Source organism: Primulina tabacum, chromosome 10 (genome assembly GCF_025594145.1).
Source record: "Primulina tabacum isolate GXHZ01 chromosome 10, ASM2559414v2, whole genome shotgun sequence".
NCBI classification, from domain to species: domain Eukaryota; kingdom Viridiplantae; phylum Streptophyta; class Magnoliopsida; order Lamiales; family Gesneriaceae; genus Primulina; species Primulina tabacum.
The window spans coordinates 36429512-36447776 of record NC_134559.1 but is presented as its reverse complement, the minus strand read 5'-3'; the positions used below and the strand labels follow the sequence as shown (position 1 = coordinate 36447776).

The window sequence follows — 18265 nt, the reverse complement described above, 5'->3', positions numbered from 1 at the left end:
TCGCTAGCTCATTGCGGAGTAATGAGTCTCGTTCGTTTGCCCGTTTACAATCTAATTAGGCAACAATTTTGTCCAAATTCGGGTGTGGGGGATCGGACGCTAATCATGTTTCTTAATCATCATTGGGACTAATTAATCAATTATAAAACAGGGTCTAAATTTTTTTTAAAATGCGGAACGTAAGGAAAGAAAACGTATATACATCTCAGTATAAAAGTACAAGTCCTGTACCACATACATTTATTCAACTAAGGTTTAACAGCTAATATCAAGTGTCCAACCCTATCTCTAATCCAAGTCCGGAGCCTCCACTCTAATCACGATCTTTCCTCATCTCCTCGACCCTGAGCCTGTCCCACCTGTTGTCATGCACACATACAAAACAAGACAACAGCCGGATAACTCCGGTGAGAATAAATCCCTGTATAAACAATGTAAACATGCAATCATATAAAAACATATACAAAAGCATATAACAAATATCATTCACATGCAGCCAATCAACAAACATGTATGATATCAAAACTGTAAATCAACTAGTCGTATCAGACTTGACTCAAACAACGCGTCGTCTCAGACTTGACTCATTCCTAATCTAGGGATCCCAGTTTTGAATATTGAGAATTATATCGAATCTCAGTCGATAAGAATGACCCAACCCTAAACGGCATCGATATAATTCCTATATCCAGTGTCTGGGCGAAACAGCCGCAGAATTGACGAATCATTCAAGGATTAAGCGAATCAGCCAATAATTAGACGAATCAGTCAGGGACTAGGCGAATCATCCGATGACTAGGCGAATCAGCCAGTAGCTAGGCAACTCGGCCGATAGCTTGACGAATCAGTCTATGACTAAACGAATCAGTAGTCAAAACATGCAGTGGCTATAAATCAATAGACTACAAACATCAATCTCATTAACTACAAATATCAATGCAGTAAACTAGGTATGTGATTTAGAGAAACTCGAGTCAAACCTCACTCGAGTTGTGCAATCCCAATTCAACATTAATTTATACCTTTCTTTCTGTCACTCTGACTCTGTCAAAGTCTCGAACTCAAAGCCTGACAATATCAATCTGGCAATAACAATATCGAGGAGTATAATATCAATACATTACTCCAATCAAATCTGTTCTGCTCAATACTCAATCTAATTCACTATCGATGGCATAACGGTACAATATCGGTATACCCAACAATACCATATTAGTCATATATCACTTCCAATATCTCATAATCGATAACAATTCAATTATGATATCAAATCGACTCCAAAACTACTCCGAAAATCATAACAATTTCATATGATATATGTTCTCCAGTCCGGTTTCGATTATACAATGTCTAATATCGCAAGAACATCATATATGAATCATATCCGATTCCTTCAACAACATAATTTCAAATCATATCAAAACGTAGCAAAACTTACGTCCAGTTGAAGCCTGCGTCGATAGGAACACAGTACTGAAGTCGGATTCAAAATCGGACGGGCGGAACGTTCACAAATCACAAATCTATACGCTAAAAGGCGTAAGGATTTCTTAGAGAAATCCTCGACTCTTCCTGCTAAATTCTGAAGAAGGAAACTTATATATATATATATATATATATATCTCATGCATGTAAAGATATGTGTCCCATTCTCCCTGATTTTCAGTCGGCGCTCGGGCGGTTATAAACTACCGCTCGGGCGCCGAACACTCTGCCCGGTACTCGGCTTGTTATCCATTGGCGCTCGGGCGGTAATTTTCTACCGCTCGGGTGCCACAGGTTCTGCCCGAATAGTATTCTTATTGAACACTGGTGCTCGGGCGGTCATTTCCTACCGCTCGGGCGCCAACAGTTCTGTCCCAACATTGTACTTTTCATATGTTTTGCCCAATCTGGTCTCGAAATGGCCCGGCTATAATCACCTCAATTCTTAATCAATAATCTTAGATTAACAGAATCAAAATCTCGGGCATTACATTTCTCACCCCCTAAGATTTGATTTCGTCCCCGAAATCACAGACAATCAAATTAGATATCAGAAAGAAATGTATAGCAGAAGCTGAATCAAAATACTCACATCAGTAAAATAACTCAGGAAATCTCTGTCTCATATCAGACTCGGTTTCCCAAGTAGCTTTATCGATGTCATGACGACTCCACTGAATCTTCACAAGTGGAATAGTCTTCGTTCTGAGCTACTTTTCTTTACGATCAATAATCTGAATCGGTTTTTCGAAATAGCTCAATGTCTCATTCAATTCAACTTCGTCTGGTTGAATCATATGGGAAGTATCTTGCATGTACTTCTACCATAAAACTACATGAGAGACATCATGTATTCCGGATAATGAAAGCGGTAAAGTGAGTCGATAGGCACGATCTCCTATCTTCTCAAGAATCTCATACGGCCCAATCTATCGTGGAGACAACTCCCCTTTCTTGCCAAATCGGACAATTCATCTGAAAGGTGAAATTTTCAAAAATACTCGGTTTCCAGCCTCAAATACCAACGGTCGTCGTCGGACATTGGCATATTTGGCTTGTCTGTCTTGGGCTGCCTTCATTTTCTTCTGAATCAGCTTCACTTTTTCAGTCATATCTCTGATCATGCCAGGTCGATATCAGGAACCTCAGAGATATCATCCTAATAAAGAGGGGATCAACATTTAATTTCGTACAACGCTTCGAAAGAAGTCATTTCAATACTTGTCTGATAGCTGTGGTTGTACGATAATTCACAAATGACAATAAATCATGTCAACTAGTGCTAAAATCCAGCACTACAGTTCTTGGATATTCTCCAGTATCCGGATAGTTTGCTCCGACTATCCGTCAATCTATAGATGATAGGTGAAGGAGTTTATAATATATCCTGCCAAAAATACAAAATCAACCGAAAATCATCGTGTGATATAGTCAATTTTGGCATTCAATGCAGTCTAATCACTCTTCTGACATAACTCTTGATCGTCTGATCTTATCTGTACATCATCCTGTACACCTAATATATGCATATTCAAGCATTCTATCAATTATAATCATAATCACATCGCATCACAGTCTTAGGAAAATTTCGATATTTTCGTCACCAATCCATAGAAATGTACCCTCATTTCTATTTAAGTATCAATAATCGGTATAACCCATCTCCTGGTTTCTATATTTCTGTCTTTATCTTTAGGTAATTAGACATTCCAGTACAAACTCTGTCACATCTACTCTCATCTGTTTCTATCAACATCTTTTCAACTATCAAAATGCATACTGAATAAGTTATTGCACACTGTCTGGCAATATTTATCATTTTAAATTCGGAACATTTGGAACAACAGATTGGTTATTCATATACAAGGCAGTATTACTTACCTGATTCAACCCCAGATTCAAAACAACAGCAAGCTTCAATCAGATTCAAAACATCACTCATCGGTACTGATCTGCTAAACTCATAAACCGCAAATGTTTGACACTGATATCCACCTCGGCCAACTAATTCCGGTTTAACTCTGCTAAATTCAACAGATATAACATCTTCAGATATAACACACCCTGAATGTAATCTGTCTCAATCAGGATGCAATCTGTTTCTGATATCAAATCAAGGCTAAAATCAATCTCTCTGATTGGAATCGAATCAGAAGTCTTATCGGGGAAAACATTATTAACTTTCTTATCATTGGTTAATCAGCCAATGATAGACTCAACTTCAGTAAATCAACCGAATACATAAGGAGTCCCTCTGTTCTTTTCTGTAATAATCGAGTTATAGATAGTACGAATTATCAAAGGAATTCTCAATCTAGAATCCTTATCGTACACTATTCATCCCTTGGCCATCTCAGGTCCGATTTTCACCATCTTGTGGAACTAATCTAGGGTAGCTCTGTACTTGGTCAGCATATCAATATCAGTAATGCAGTCTCAAAACCAGACAACACTAGTACAATACAAGCTACCACACGATCTAACTCAATCTCATTCTCATCCTACTATAGTATACGATATTTTACAGAATTCACTGATATAAAAACTCTCCCCAACTAGTCAAGAGATACACTACAGTAGAATAAAGCTTCAACAGGCAATGCATGACTCAATGCAAATCGTTCAGAAATAAACATATGGGAAGCATCCGTATTTATCAATACAAAAGGAGGATAACTACATCAAGAACAGTTACCTGCAACATCATCATCTGGTGCTTCCTGAGCCTGCTCCTCAGTCAAAGCAAATACTCTGGCCTGCTGTCTAGGAGGCTGGCCAACTGTCTGACTTCCTCCTGGCCTCTACTGTGACTGAGATGGTGCTGGCTGAAATGAAGGAACAGCAGCTGATCGTCTACTCCACTGTGCCGCTGATCCAGATGATTCGGCTCTCTGGGATCCTTGAGAACCCTTCTGTGGACACACTCTGGCAAAATGTCCCTGTTGTTTGCAGAAGTGGCAACTACCAAGTACTCCTTGGCATTGCTCAGTGGAATGTCTCCTTCCACAATTTCCGCAGTAAACGTCGGTATAACTCTGTTCGGAACCACTGGAGCTAGCAGAACTGCCACCAGACTTCTTAAACTGCTTTCCTCTAGCCTTCAGAAAATCTTTCTTTCTACCACTGCTACTGTCACTCTCAAATCGGGGAGGTGGTTGCTGTGGTCTCGATTCTAGGGGAACAGATGCAGCTCCTCTCTGCCTTATCAGGCCCGCTTCAGCGCCCTTTGCTCTATTCATGGCATCAGCAAGGTTATTCGGTCGCCCTGTGTTCACCAATGTAAATATATCGGGATTCAAGCCATTGATGAACTGATCAGCAACAGCTTCGTCATTTCCAGCCACATGGGGAGCAAACTTCAATAAGGTAGAGAACTTGGTCACATATTCTTCAATGTTCAGCTGACCCTGTCTCAAATTGGCAAATTCCGCCCCCTTATCTTTTCTGTACGACACTGGGAAAAATCTTTGATAAAACTCAGTTTTAAATACATCCCAAGTAATAGTCGTACCCCGATGCTCCAAGGCCTTCTTCATCGTAATCCACCAGTTCTTTGCAACATCAAGCAACTGGTGCCCAATCAATTAAATTCGGCGCTCATCACTGTACTCCAGTGAATCAAACATCATCTCAATGTTATCTAACCAACTTTCACACTCAACGGATGTCTCAGTACCCTTCAGTGTCGGTGGTTTGAACGACTGAAACCTTTTCAATAATGTCTCCATTGGAGTGGCTGTAACATCCATTGGAGGATTCGATGTGCTACCCTGTTCTGGTATTCTTCGAGGAGGCATATCTGAATATCAAAGGGATTAGTAACCCCAATCCAACAAACCTGTTTCAATTCAGTCCCTCCTCCGATCATCTTACTGCTGATCAAGAATCGGTTCAAATTCGTTCCCAATAATACATATTACACAATCGAATCAGATAAGTCAAGTAACATGTATTATATAAAGCAGTAAAGCATACTAGCAATCACAAGCAAGGAAAGAAAACTCAATCTACCTCGCTCACTAGCTTCTTTCTCAGTCTAAAGGATCTATCGCTCTGATACCACCTGTTGTGGGGGCCCGGACGCTAATCATGTTCTTAATCATCATTGGGACTAATTAATCAATTATAAAATAGGGTCTAAATTTTTTTTAAAATCCGGAACGTAGTGAAATAAAACGTATATACATCTCAGTATAAAAGTTCAAGTCCTGTACCACATACATTTATTCAACTAAGGTTTAACAGCTAATATCAAGTGTCCAACCCTATCTCTAATCCAAGTCCGGAGCCTCCACTCTAATCACGATCTTTCCTCATCTCCTCGACCCTGAGCCTGTCCCACCTGTTGTCATGCACACATACAAAACAAGACAATAGCCGGATAACTCCGGTGAGAATAAATCCCAGTATAAACAATGTAAACATGCAATCATATAAAAACATATACAAAAGCATATAACAAATATCATTCACATGCAGCCAATCAACAAACATGTATGATATCAAAACTGTAAATCAACTAGTCGTATCAGCCATAGAATTGACGAATCAATCAAGGATTAAGCGAATCAGCCAATAATTAGACGAATCAGTCAGGGACTAGGCGAATCATCCGATGACTAGGCGAATCAGCCAGTAGCTAGGCAACTCAGCCGATAGCTAGACGAATCAGTCTATGACTAAACGAATCAGTAGTCAAAACATGCAGTGGCTATAAATCAATAGACTACAAACATCAATCTCATTAACTACAAATATCAATGCAGTAAACTAGGTATGTGATTTAGGGAAACTCGAGTCAAACCTCACTCGAGTTGTGCAATCCCAACTCAACACTAATTTATACCTTTCTTTCTGTCACTCTGACTCTGTCAAAGTCTCGAACTCAAAGCCTGACAATATCAATCTGGCAATAACAATATCGAGGAGTATAATATCAATACATTGCTCCAATCAAATCTGTTCTGCTCAATACTCAATCTAATTCACTATCGATGGCATAACGGTACAATATCGGTATACCCAACAATACAATATTAGTCAGATATCACTTCCAATATCTCATAATCGAATTCAAAATCGGACGGGCGGAACGTTCACAAATCACAAATCTATACGCTAAAAGGCGTAAGGATTTCTTAGAGAAATCCTCGACTCTTCCTGCTAAATTCTGAAGAAGGAAACTTATATATATATATATATATATATATATATATATATATCTCATGCATGTATAGATATGTGTCCCATTCTCCCTGATTTTCAGTCGGCGCTCGGGCGGTTATAAACTACCGCTCGGGCGCCGAACACTCTGCCCGGTACTCGGCTTGTTATCCATTGGCGCTCGGGCGGTAATTTTCTACCGCTCGGGCGCCACAGGTTCTGCCCGAATAGTATTCTTATTGAACACTGGCGCTCGGGCGGTCATTTCCTACCGCTCGGGCGCCAACAGTTCTGTCCCAACATTGTACTTTTCATATGTTTTGCCCAATCTGGTCTCGAAATGGCCCGGCTATAATCACCTCAATTCTTAATCAATAATCTTAGATTAACAGAATCAAAATCTTGGGCATTACACCGGGAGTGCCCGTGCTACGTTGATTTCACATATTTTATCTGGTCCTGATCGAGATTCAGATGATTTGAGCCGAAATTCGTCTGTCAACAAGTAATCAGAAATACAATAACACGAAAAGGGGTTCAACACGAGGACTTCCTAGGGGGTCACCCATCCTAGTACTGCTCTCGCCGAAGCACGCTTAACTTCGGAGTTCTGATGGGATCCGGTGCATTAGTGCTCGTATGATCGCACCCGACATTGAGTAGGATGTTTATTCTTATATCCCTCGAGTACGTGTGGAGCGGGCGCCGATGGACAACACGTGGCACTGCTCTCGTCCAATCAGAACCATGAAGTTAAGCGTTCTGGCGCGATGACAGAGCTAGGATGGGTGACCTCCCTGGGCATTCCTCGTGTCGTGACCGTTTACGTAACTTAGGGCTAAAACAGTCGAAATAATTGTTTTTAATGAGTTAACCATCTCCAGAATAATCTGCGTCGTACTCTTCTGCACAAAACCGGCTCACGACAACAAAAATCGCTAAATGTTCCCAGAAAATAGAAAAAAAAAAGAAGAAAAAAATAGCGAATGTAAAGCTATTATTATGCCTAGGATACGATAAAATGGAACCGGAATCGAATTTCAGACTTCCTAAACGAATTTCTCGAGGAAACGGAAGCTTAACAGAAGCGGAAAATCGCAAATTTGAGGGTCTTAGAGAAGGAATTCGGCTAAAATCTCGCCAGCTCATTGGAGGGTCTTAGAGAAGGAATTCGGCTAAAATCTGGTCCCGATCGAGATTCAGATGATTTAAGCCGAAAATCGTCTGTCAACAAGTAATCAAAAATAGAAAAACACGAAAAGGGCTGCAACACGAGGACTTCCCAGGGGGTCACCATTCCTAGTACTTCTCTCGCCCTAGCACGCTTAACTTCAGAGTTCTGATGGGATCCGATGCATTAGTGCTGGTATGATCGCACCCGACATTGAGTGGGATGTTTATTTTTATATCCCTCGAGTACGTGTGGAGCGGGCGGCGTTGGACAACATGCGACACTGCTCTCGCCCAATCAGAACCATGAAGTTAAGCGTTCTGGCGCGATGGCAGAGCTAGGATGGGTGACCTCCCTGGGCAGTCCTCGTGTCGCGACCATTTACGTAAATTAAGGCTAAAACAGTAGAAATAATTGTTTTTAATGAGTTAACCGTCTCCAAAGTAATCTACATCATACCCTTCCGCACGACAAAAAAAATTGTTAAATGTTCCCAAAAAATAGCAAAAAAATAAGAAGAAGAAATAGCGAATGTAAAGCTATTATTATGCCTACGATACGATAAAATGGAACCGGAATCAAATTTTGAACTTCCTAAGCGGATTTCTCGAGGAAACGGAAGCTTAACAGAAGCTGAAAATCGCAAATTAGAGGGTCTTAGAGAAGGAATTTGGCTAAAATCTCGCCACCTCGTTGCAGAGTAATAAGTTTCGTTCGTTTTCCCGTTTACAATCAAATTAGGCTACAATTTTGTCTAAATCCGGCAGTGCCCGAGCTACGTTGATTTCACATGTCTTATCTGGTCCCGATCGAGATTCCGATGATTTGAGCCAAAAATCGTCTGTCAACAAGTAATCAAAAATAGAAAAACACGAAAAGGGGTGCAACAGGAGGACTTCCCAGGGGGGGTCACCCTTCCTAGTACTTCTCTCGCCCTAGCACGCTTAACTTCGGAGTTCTGATGGGATCCGATGCATTAGTGCTGGTATGATCGCACCCGACATTGAGTGGGATGTTTATATTTATATCCCTCGAGTACGTGTGGAGCGGGCGACGTTGGACAACATGTGGCACTGCTCTCGCCCAATAAGAACCATGAAGTTAAGCGTTCTAGCGCGATGGCAGAGCTAGGATGGGTGACCTCCCTGGGCAGTCCTCATGTCGCGACCATTTACGTAAATTAAGGCTAAAACAGTCGAAATAATTGTTTTTAATGAGATAACCATCTTCGGAGTAATCAGCGTCATTCCCTTCCGCACAGAACCGGCTCACGACAACAAAAATCGCTAAATGTTCCCATAAAATAGAAAAAAATAAGAAGAATAAAATAACGAATGTAGAGCTATTATTATACTTGGGATAAATGGAAGCTTAACAGAAGCGAAAAATCGCAAATTAGAGGGTCTTAGAGAAGGAATTCGGCTAAACTCTCGCCAAATCATTGCAGAGTAATGAATCTCGTTCGTTTGCCCATTTACTACCAAATTAGCCTACAATTTTGTCAAATCCGGCAGTGCCCGAGCTACGTTGATTTCACATGTCTTATCTGGTCACGATCAAGATTCAGATTATTTTAGCCGAAAATCGTCTGTCAACAAGTAATCAAAAATAGAAAAACACGAAAAGGGGTATAACACGAGGACTTCCCAGGGGGTCACCCATCCTAGTACTGCTCTCGCCCAAGCACGCTTAACTTCGGATTTCTGATGGGATCCGGTGCATTAGTGCTGGTATGATCGCACCCGAAATTGAGTGGGATGTTTATTCTTATATTCCTCGAGTACGTGTGGAGCGGGCGGCGATGGACAACACGCGGCACTGCTCTCGCCCAATCAGAACCATGATGTTAAGCGTTCTGGCGCAATGGCAGAGCTAGGTTGGGTGACCTCTTTGGGCAGTCCTCGTGTCACAACCGTTTACGTAAATTATGGATAAAACAGTCGAAATAATTGTTTTTAATGAGTTAACCGTCTCTGGAGTAATCTGCGTCATACCCTTCCGCACAGAACCGGCTCACGATAACAAAAATCGCTTAATGTTCCCAGAAAATAGAAAAAAATAAGAAGATGAAAATAACAAATGTAAAGCTATTATTATGCTTGGGATACGATAAAATGGAACCGAAATCGAATTTCGAACTTCCTAAGCGGATTTCTCGAGGAAACGAAAGCTCAACAGAAGCGGAAAATCGCAAATTAGAGGGTCTTAGAGAAGGAATTCGGCTAAAATCTCGCCAGCTCATTGCGGAGTAATGAGTTTCGTTCGTTTGCCCGTTTACAATTAAATTAGGCTACAATTTTGTCCAAATCCGGCAGTGCCCGAGCTACGTTGATTTCACATGTCTTACCTGGTCCTGGTCGTGATTCCGATGATTTGAGCCGAAAATCGTCTGTCAACAAGTAATCAAAAATAGAAAAACACTAAAAGGGGTGCAACACGAGGACTTCCCAGGGGGTCACCCATCCTAGTACTAAGCTTCAACTACTAAATTTTAAGTATTAAACCAAATCTACAATAAGTCCGGAATCACCACTCTAAACTCGTCTTCTCTCATCATCTTCTTGACCCCGATCCTGTCCCACCTGTTGTCATGCACACATACAAAACAAGACAACAGTCGGATACTCCGGTGAGAATAAATCTCAGTATAAATAATGTATACATGCAGTTAACTGAATTAACATAAAAGCATGAATTATATCTTATCACATGTAGCATAACCAAACAACATGTATCAATACCATTCTGTAAATAAAACATGAATCGTAATCTACGAAACATAAATCAATACGGATCTGTAAATCAAATTCTAGTCTCAATATCTAAGACTCGACTCATCTCTCATTCTAATCTAGGGATCCTGATCTAATTTAGACTTTGGTATGCTGTATCGAATGTCTACATAGACGTCGATCTACATCTAAGCTCATCGATACACCGCAAGTCTAGAGTCTATGCGGTTCTGTCAAAGACTCGGCGGTTCTGCCCTAGCTAGGCTGATCTGCCCTAGACTCAAACTCTGGCTCTGCTATAATTCAATAGACTAAACATATCAATCTGATAATCTGCAAATATCAATGCAATAAAGTAAAGTATGTGATTTTGGGAAACTCAAGTCAAACCTAACTCGAGTTGTGCAATCCCGAATCAACATTTATTTATACCTTTCTCTTCACGATCTGATGAAGACGAAGTCTTGTATGTCAATCTGTCCATACCCAGTCTGGCAATGACAAGTCACATAAATACCATATCAGTATATAACTCAATTCAAGACCCGTTCTGATCAATACTCAAATCGGTATATAATCTGATCCATATCTGAACAAGGTACAATCTAATTCATATCAATGATATCACGATACAATCGAAATCATTACTGAATCTGATCAATCTCAATCAATACTGAATCTGATCAATATCAATCTACTGATGTTTCGACAGCATAACAATACAGTCTTGATACCCCGTCAATCTCAACATCACAGATATAATACCAGAATACATAATCAGTATCCGTACAATTCAAAATTTGAATAATAACACAACTCTGATATAGAATCTCAACTAAATCAACTCTAAAATTCATAATAATTGTATAACCAGTCTATTCTTTAATCTGACTTCAATTATACAATGCCTACTGTAGCAGGAACTTCATATCTGATTCATATTCAATTCTGACAATATCATAAATTCAAATCATGTCTAAACGTAACAAAACTTACGTCCAGTTGTAGCTGTCGTCGCTAGTAACACGATACCGTACTCGGATTCAAAATCAGACAGACGGAATTTGCGTGGCGTTCAATTTTCGCACATCAGGAACTTGGAGCTTCGGTTCCTCTATTCCTCTTATTTCTGAGAATTTGACGTTGCTTATATATATATATATATACATATACACGTCGCACGGTGATGGCAAGTGGCATCCTTTCGTTTTGCATGCCTCGCGCATATGCGCGCACAAGGTCGCGCATATGCGCCTGGCTTTCTGCCCGGCACCTTGTGGTTTATCCTCTCGCGCATATGCGCGACATTTCTCGCGCATATGCGCGAGATGTTCTGTCTCGCACATTCCCTTACTCGCGCATATGCGCGCCTTCCGCCGCGCATGTGCGCCGAACTCTCTGGACGTTCCGCGCATATGTGCGCATTCAAGCCGCGCATGTGCGCCGATTATATTCTTCACACCTAATGTGATTTCTTCTTTCGGCTCTCCCGATCTGATCCGTTCCGTCTATAATCATCTTTAAATAAATAAATAAATCATTTCAGATTAATCTCAGATTACAGTAACAAAATCTCGGGCCTTACATTTCTCCCCCTCTTAGATCGGAGTTCGTCCTCGAACTCGCAAGTAACCAATTCAGATATATCAGAAGAATGTATACAGAGTTTAAATCAGAAACTCATCTCAATGAATCAATTCTGAAATCTCAATCTCATATCAAATTCTGTCTTTCAAATAATCTCTTTGCTATTTTGAAAATCTTACTGTGTTTTCAACAACAGAATAATTTTCATTTTCTTCTGAATCAGTTCCATTTTTCTTGCTCTATCTCAGACTGTATCAGATCTTATCTCAGATATCTTTGAGTCATTATCCTTATACGCAGGAAATCTGCAGTTCTCATTGGACCAGAATGCACAAAGTAATAATGTTTCGTTTTCACTAGTGCTAACATCCAGCACTACGGCTCTATAAATAACTTCCCATATCTGGATAGTATAGAAAAGAGTTCGTGGTATATTCTGCCACAAGCACAAAATCAAGCAAAATCACAATCTGATATACTCTACTTCGGCATTCTAGTTATTCTGACCACTTTTCTGACATCGATCTGTGTCATTTGGTCATGTTTGTACGTTATCTGGTACAAACTAATAGATATAGATTGAACAATCTGTCAATCACAATCACATTACATCACAATCTAGAAAGTATTGCAGTGATCTCATTACGGAATTCATCGAAGTATACTCCCCATGTCTAGTCAGAAATATACAAATTCTGTAATAAATCTTTTGATTTCTATCTTTCTGTCTTCATTTATTGGCAATTCAGACATTTTAGTACAAGTTCTACCAACATTTCAGTACCAATTCTGTCACAACTGATTTAATCTGTCTATATAAAAACTATCTGTTCGAATTATCATATACTTTCTGTTACCTGAACGACTACTGAATCCATTTCTGTGCGCTTCTGACCCAATCTGTCATTTCCAATTCGAACTATTTGGTATAAACAATCAGTTAATAATATAAATTAAAGAAAAATACCTACCTGGTATTCGGTTCTGATTATCGATATCAAATCCTGTTGTACAATTCTGAAACATTTGACATTACAAGATAATCATTTTCATACAGTAAAAATCACATATCTGTCACCCTGATCGATGCTCTGCTCTGATTATCGAAATTAAGTTCTGGACATTCTGATTATATTTCTGAACTGCTGTAATTCTTGAATTCAGTTCTGATTCGGTTTGAATAATCTATATCAAACACTGACTCAGAATAACCGTACTATCAAATCAGATTCGGAATATCAATAATCTATACTGATCTAGAAGCTAACAATTCTCAAGCAGTTCAAAACATACTCAGATAATACAATCTGCCCACTCTGACAAAATAAATTCTCTGATATTTCTGATATCGGTATCGTTCTCAGTCACTGATCACAATTTTAACTGTGTCAAGAACAATCGGTATACTAACTTCAGATATCGCACACTCTGAATACAATCTGTTTCAAGCAGAATTCATATCTGAAAAATTTCTGTATACAATAATCACATTTCTCAGAATATCCCATTCAATCTTCAGTTATTCGATTCAATCAATCAGATGCTGCGAATATATCAAAATATCATAGATACAACGAGCATGAAATCATCAGAATATCTCTGAACATACTGAAATATGCCAAAAAGAAACAATAAATCAGATGTAACTCCTTGTCGGTACTCTTCTACTGATCTTTTAATTCTTTCAATTCATTCAGTGTCATTCTGGACATTCAATATCATTCTGTACTGAATTCTAAAACAATAAACATTATCTGGTCTCAATTCAATTCTGAAATCTATCTTTCTGATATAAAGCAAATCTGAAATCTTATCTGGGCAAACATCAGCTAACTCGTACATCATTGGCAAATCTGCCAATGCTAGACTCGATTTCAGTATGTCTACTGAATACATAAGGATGCCATCTGCTCCTTTCTGCAACAATCGAGTCCCTAGACAACATAAATATCAAAGGAATTCTGAATCTAGAATCCTTACCGTGAAATCTCTACTCATCAGCCATATCTGGTCTGAATCTTATACTCTCCTGAAAGGAATCTATAATAGTTCTGTACTTGTTCAGCATATTAATGTCAATCATGAAATCAAATCAGAAAACACAAGTACATCATAATTTAACTCGATCTCATTCTCATCTTACTGTAGTATACAATATATCACAGAAATCTCTGATATCAATTTTTCTTTCCCAGAAGGTACAAAAATTAATACTACCGCAATACAGACCCAACAGGTACCGTATATATCAATGCAACTAAGTCAGAGACAATTGTAAGAAATGCATTAATATATATCAATACATATGCAATATAATCATAAAAGAACAGTACTTGCCACTATATCATCAAGTGCCTCTTGGGTCTGTTCCTCGGTCACTACCACCAGATGGTCTAGCTCTCTGAAATCTGCGGGAATCTCTCTGGGGACAAACTCTAGCAAAGTGTCCCGGCTGTCGGCAGATACGACAACTACCAGTCACTCCATAGCATTGCCCTGTGGAATGTCTCCCTCCGCAAATCTTGCAATACACTCCAGTATAACTTGAGCTGGAACCACTGGAGCTAGTTGAACCGCTCAGTCCGCTCCTTAACTTCTTGAATGGTTTCTTTCGAGCTTTCAGCAAATCTTGCTTTCCACTCGTGCTGCCGCGATCAAATCGGAGAGGGGATTGCTGTGTCTGGGGTTGCATCGCACACACCCTTTTTAGTTGTCTAATCAGACTCGCCTCCGCTCTCTTCGCTTTACTCAATGCATCAGAAAAATGATAAGGTCGCTGCATATTCATCAATGCAACTATCTCCGAGTTCAATCCTCTAATGAACTGATCCGCTACAGCTTCATCATTTCCAATTACATTAGGAGCAAAACGCAGTAGAGTAGAGAATTTAGCAACATATTCTTCAATATTCAGTTGACCTTGTCTCAAGTTCTCAAACTCTGCTTTCTTGTCCTCTCGGTACGAAACTGAGAAAAATCTTCGATAAAATTCAGTTCTGAATATTTCCCACGAAATCACTGTACCTCTCTGTTCTAGCATTCTTTTACTTGTAATCCACCAACTCCTGGCAGTCTCTCGTAACTAGTGGAATATCAGTTTAATTCTCTGCTCATCTGAATTATTAAGTAAATCAAACAGTATTTCTATGTCATCAAACCAGTTCTCACAATCTTCAGACGTCTCGGTACCACTCAAGTTCGGCGGCTGAAATACCTGAAATTCTTTCAACTGTATTTCCATATGAGTTTCTGATACATCTATCTGTTCAGTCGAAGTACTACCCCTTTCTGGAATTCTCCGTGGAGGTATATCTGCTTATCAAAACATTAGTACTCAAATACTACAAATCTGTTCCAAATCTTTCTCTGATCATCTTACTGCTGATCATGAATCAGATCTGATTCATACTCAATAATACATAATACCAACTCAAATCAGATAATCAGGTAACCATTTATTTCGAAGCAGTAAACCATAATGTCATGCTAGCATACGCAATGTCGTTCAACATTAAAATAATTCTCACGCTAGCAATCACATGCAAGGAAAGAAAACTTAATCTATCTACCCCGCTCATTCTCTTCTATCTCAGTCTAAAGGATCTATCGCTCTGATACCACCTGTTGTGGGGTCCCGGACGCTAATCGTTTGTCTTAATCATCTTTGGAAGTTAATTATCAATTCAGATAATCAGGGTCTAAAATTTTTTCTTTTTAAAATGCAAGTGCGGAGCGTAATGGAATGTAACTAATATACATCTCATTATATAAGTACAATAATGTACAATAATTATTCAAACTAGTCTAAGGTTCAACTACTAAATTTTAAGTATTAAACCAAATCTACAATAAGTCCGGAATCACCACTCTAAACTCGTCTTCTCTCATCATCTTCTTGACCCCGATCCTGTCCCACCTGTTGTCATGCACACATACAAAACAAGACAACAGTCGGATACTCCGCTGAGAATAAATCCCAGTATAAATAATGTATACATGCAGTTAACTGAATTAACATAAAAGCATGAATTATATCTTATCACATGTAGCATAATCAAACAACATGTATCAATAACAGTCTGTAAATAAAACATGAATCGTAATCTACGAAACATAAATCAATACGGATCTGTAAATCAAATTCTAGTCTCAATATCTAAGACTCGACTCATCTCTCATTCTAATCTAGGGATCCTGATCTAATTTAGACTTTGGTATGCTGTATCGAATGTCTACAATAGACGTCGATCTACATCTAAGCTCATCGATACACCGTAAGTCTAGAGTCTACGCGGTTCTTTCAAAGACTCGGCGGTTCTGCCCTAGCTAGGCTGATCTGCCCTAGACTCAAACTCTGGCTCTGCTATAATTCAATAGACTAAACATATCAATCTGATAATCTGCAAATATCAATGCAATAAAGTAAAGTATGTGATTTTGGGAAACTCAAGTCAAACCTAACTCGAGTTGTGCAATCCCGAATCAACATTTATTTATACCTTTCTCTTCACGATCTGATGTAGACGAAGTCTTGTATGTCAATCTGTCCATACCCAGTCTGGCAATGACAAGTCACATAAATACCATATCAGTATATAACTCAATTCAAGACCCGTTCTGATCAATACTCAAATCGGTATATAATCTGATCCATATCTGAACAAGGTACAATCTAATTCATATCAATGATATCACGATACAATCGAAATCATTACTGAATCTGATCAATATCAATCTACTGATGTTTCGACAGCATAACAATACAGTCTTGATACCCCGTCAATCTCAACATCACAGATATAATACCAGAATACATAATCAGTATCCGTACAATTCAAAATTTGAATAATAACACAACTCTGATATAGAATCTCAACTAAATCAACTCTGAAATTCATAATAATTGTATAACCAATCTATTCTTTAATCTGACTTCAATTATACAATGCCTACTGTAGCAGGAACATCATATCTGATTCATATTCAATTCTGACAATATCATAAATTCAAATCATGTCTAAACGTAACAAAACTTACGTCTAGTTGTAGCTGTCGTCGCTATTAACACGATACCGTACTCGGATTCAAAATCAGACAGACGGAATTTGCTTGGCGTTCAATTTTCGCACATCAGGAACTTGGAGCTTCGGTTCCTCTCTTCTTCTTATTTCTGAGAATTTGGCTTTGCTTATATATATATATATATATATATACATATACACGTCGCACGGTGATGGCAAGTGGCATCCTTTCGTTTTGCATGCCTCGCGCATATGCGTGGACAAGGTCGCGCATATGCACCTGGCTTTCTGCCCGGCACCTTGTGGTTTATCCTCTAGCGCATATGCGCGACATTTCTCGCGCATATGCGCGAGATGTTCTGTCTCGCACATTCCCTTACTCGCGCATATGCGTGCCTTCCGCCGCGCATGTGCGTCGAACTCTCTGGACGTTCCGCGCATATGCGCGCATTCAAGCCGCGCATGTGCGCCGATTATATTCTTCACACCTAATGTGATTCTTTCTTTCGGCTCTCCCGATCTGATCCGTTCCGTATATAATCATCTTTAAATAAATAAATAAATCATTTCAGATTAATCTCAGATTACAGTAACAAAATCTCGGGCCTTACAGGAGTTCTGATGGGATCCAATGCATTAGTGCTGGTATGATCGCACCCGACATTGAGTGGGATGTTTATTTTTATATCCCTCTAGTACGTGTGGAGCGGGCGGCGATGGACAACACGCGGCACTGCTCTCGCCCAATCAGAACCATGAAGTTAAGCGTTCTAGCGCGATGGCAGAACAAGGATGGGTGACCTCCCTAGGCAGTACTCGTGTCGCGATTGTTTACGTAAATTAAAGCTAAAACAGTCGAAATAATTGTTTTTAATGAGTTAACCGTCTCAAGAGTAATCTGCATCATACCCTTCCGCACAGAACCAGCTCACGACAAAAAAAATCGCTAAATGTTCCCAGAAAATAGAAAAAAAATAAGAAGAAGAAAATAGCGAATGTAAAGCTATTATTATGCCTGGATACGATAAAATGGAACCGGAATAGAATTTCAAACTTCCTAAGCGGATTTCTACAGGAAATGGAAGCTTAACAGAAGCGGAAAATCG

General features: G+C 39.4%; 4 non-coding genes across 4 annotated transcripts; all 4 read right to left on the bottom strand.

Annotated features, from left to right (window-relative positions):
• Positions 1-7180: 7180 nt before the first annotated feature.
• On the bottom strand, positions 7181-7299 carry LOC142514538 (5S ribosomal RNA). Its single transcript, XR_012810427.1, has one exon. It is a non-coding gene; the product is annotated as a 5S ribosomal RNA (ribosomal RNA).
• A 610-nt stretch (positions 7300-7909) lies between these two features.
• On the bottom strand, positions 7910-8028 carry LOC142506696 (5S ribosomal RNA). Its single transcript, XR_012804978.1, has one exon. It is a non-coding gene; the product is annotated as a 5S ribosomal RNA (ribosomal RNA).
• Positions 8029-8697: 669 nt separating this feature from the next.
• LOC142507498 (5S ribosomal RNA) lies at positions 8698-8818 on the bottom strand. The gene has a single exon (XR_012805754.1). It is a non-coding gene; the product is annotated as a 5S ribosomal RNA (ribosomal RNA).
• A 626-nt stretch (positions 8819-9444) lies between these two features.
• Positions 9445-9563, bottom strand: LOC142514750 (5S ribosomal RNA). Its single transcript, XR_012810628.1, has one exon. It is a non-coding gene; the product is annotated as a 5S ribosomal RNA (ribosomal RNA).
• Between the last annotated feature and the right edge of the window lie 8702 nt (positions 9564-18265).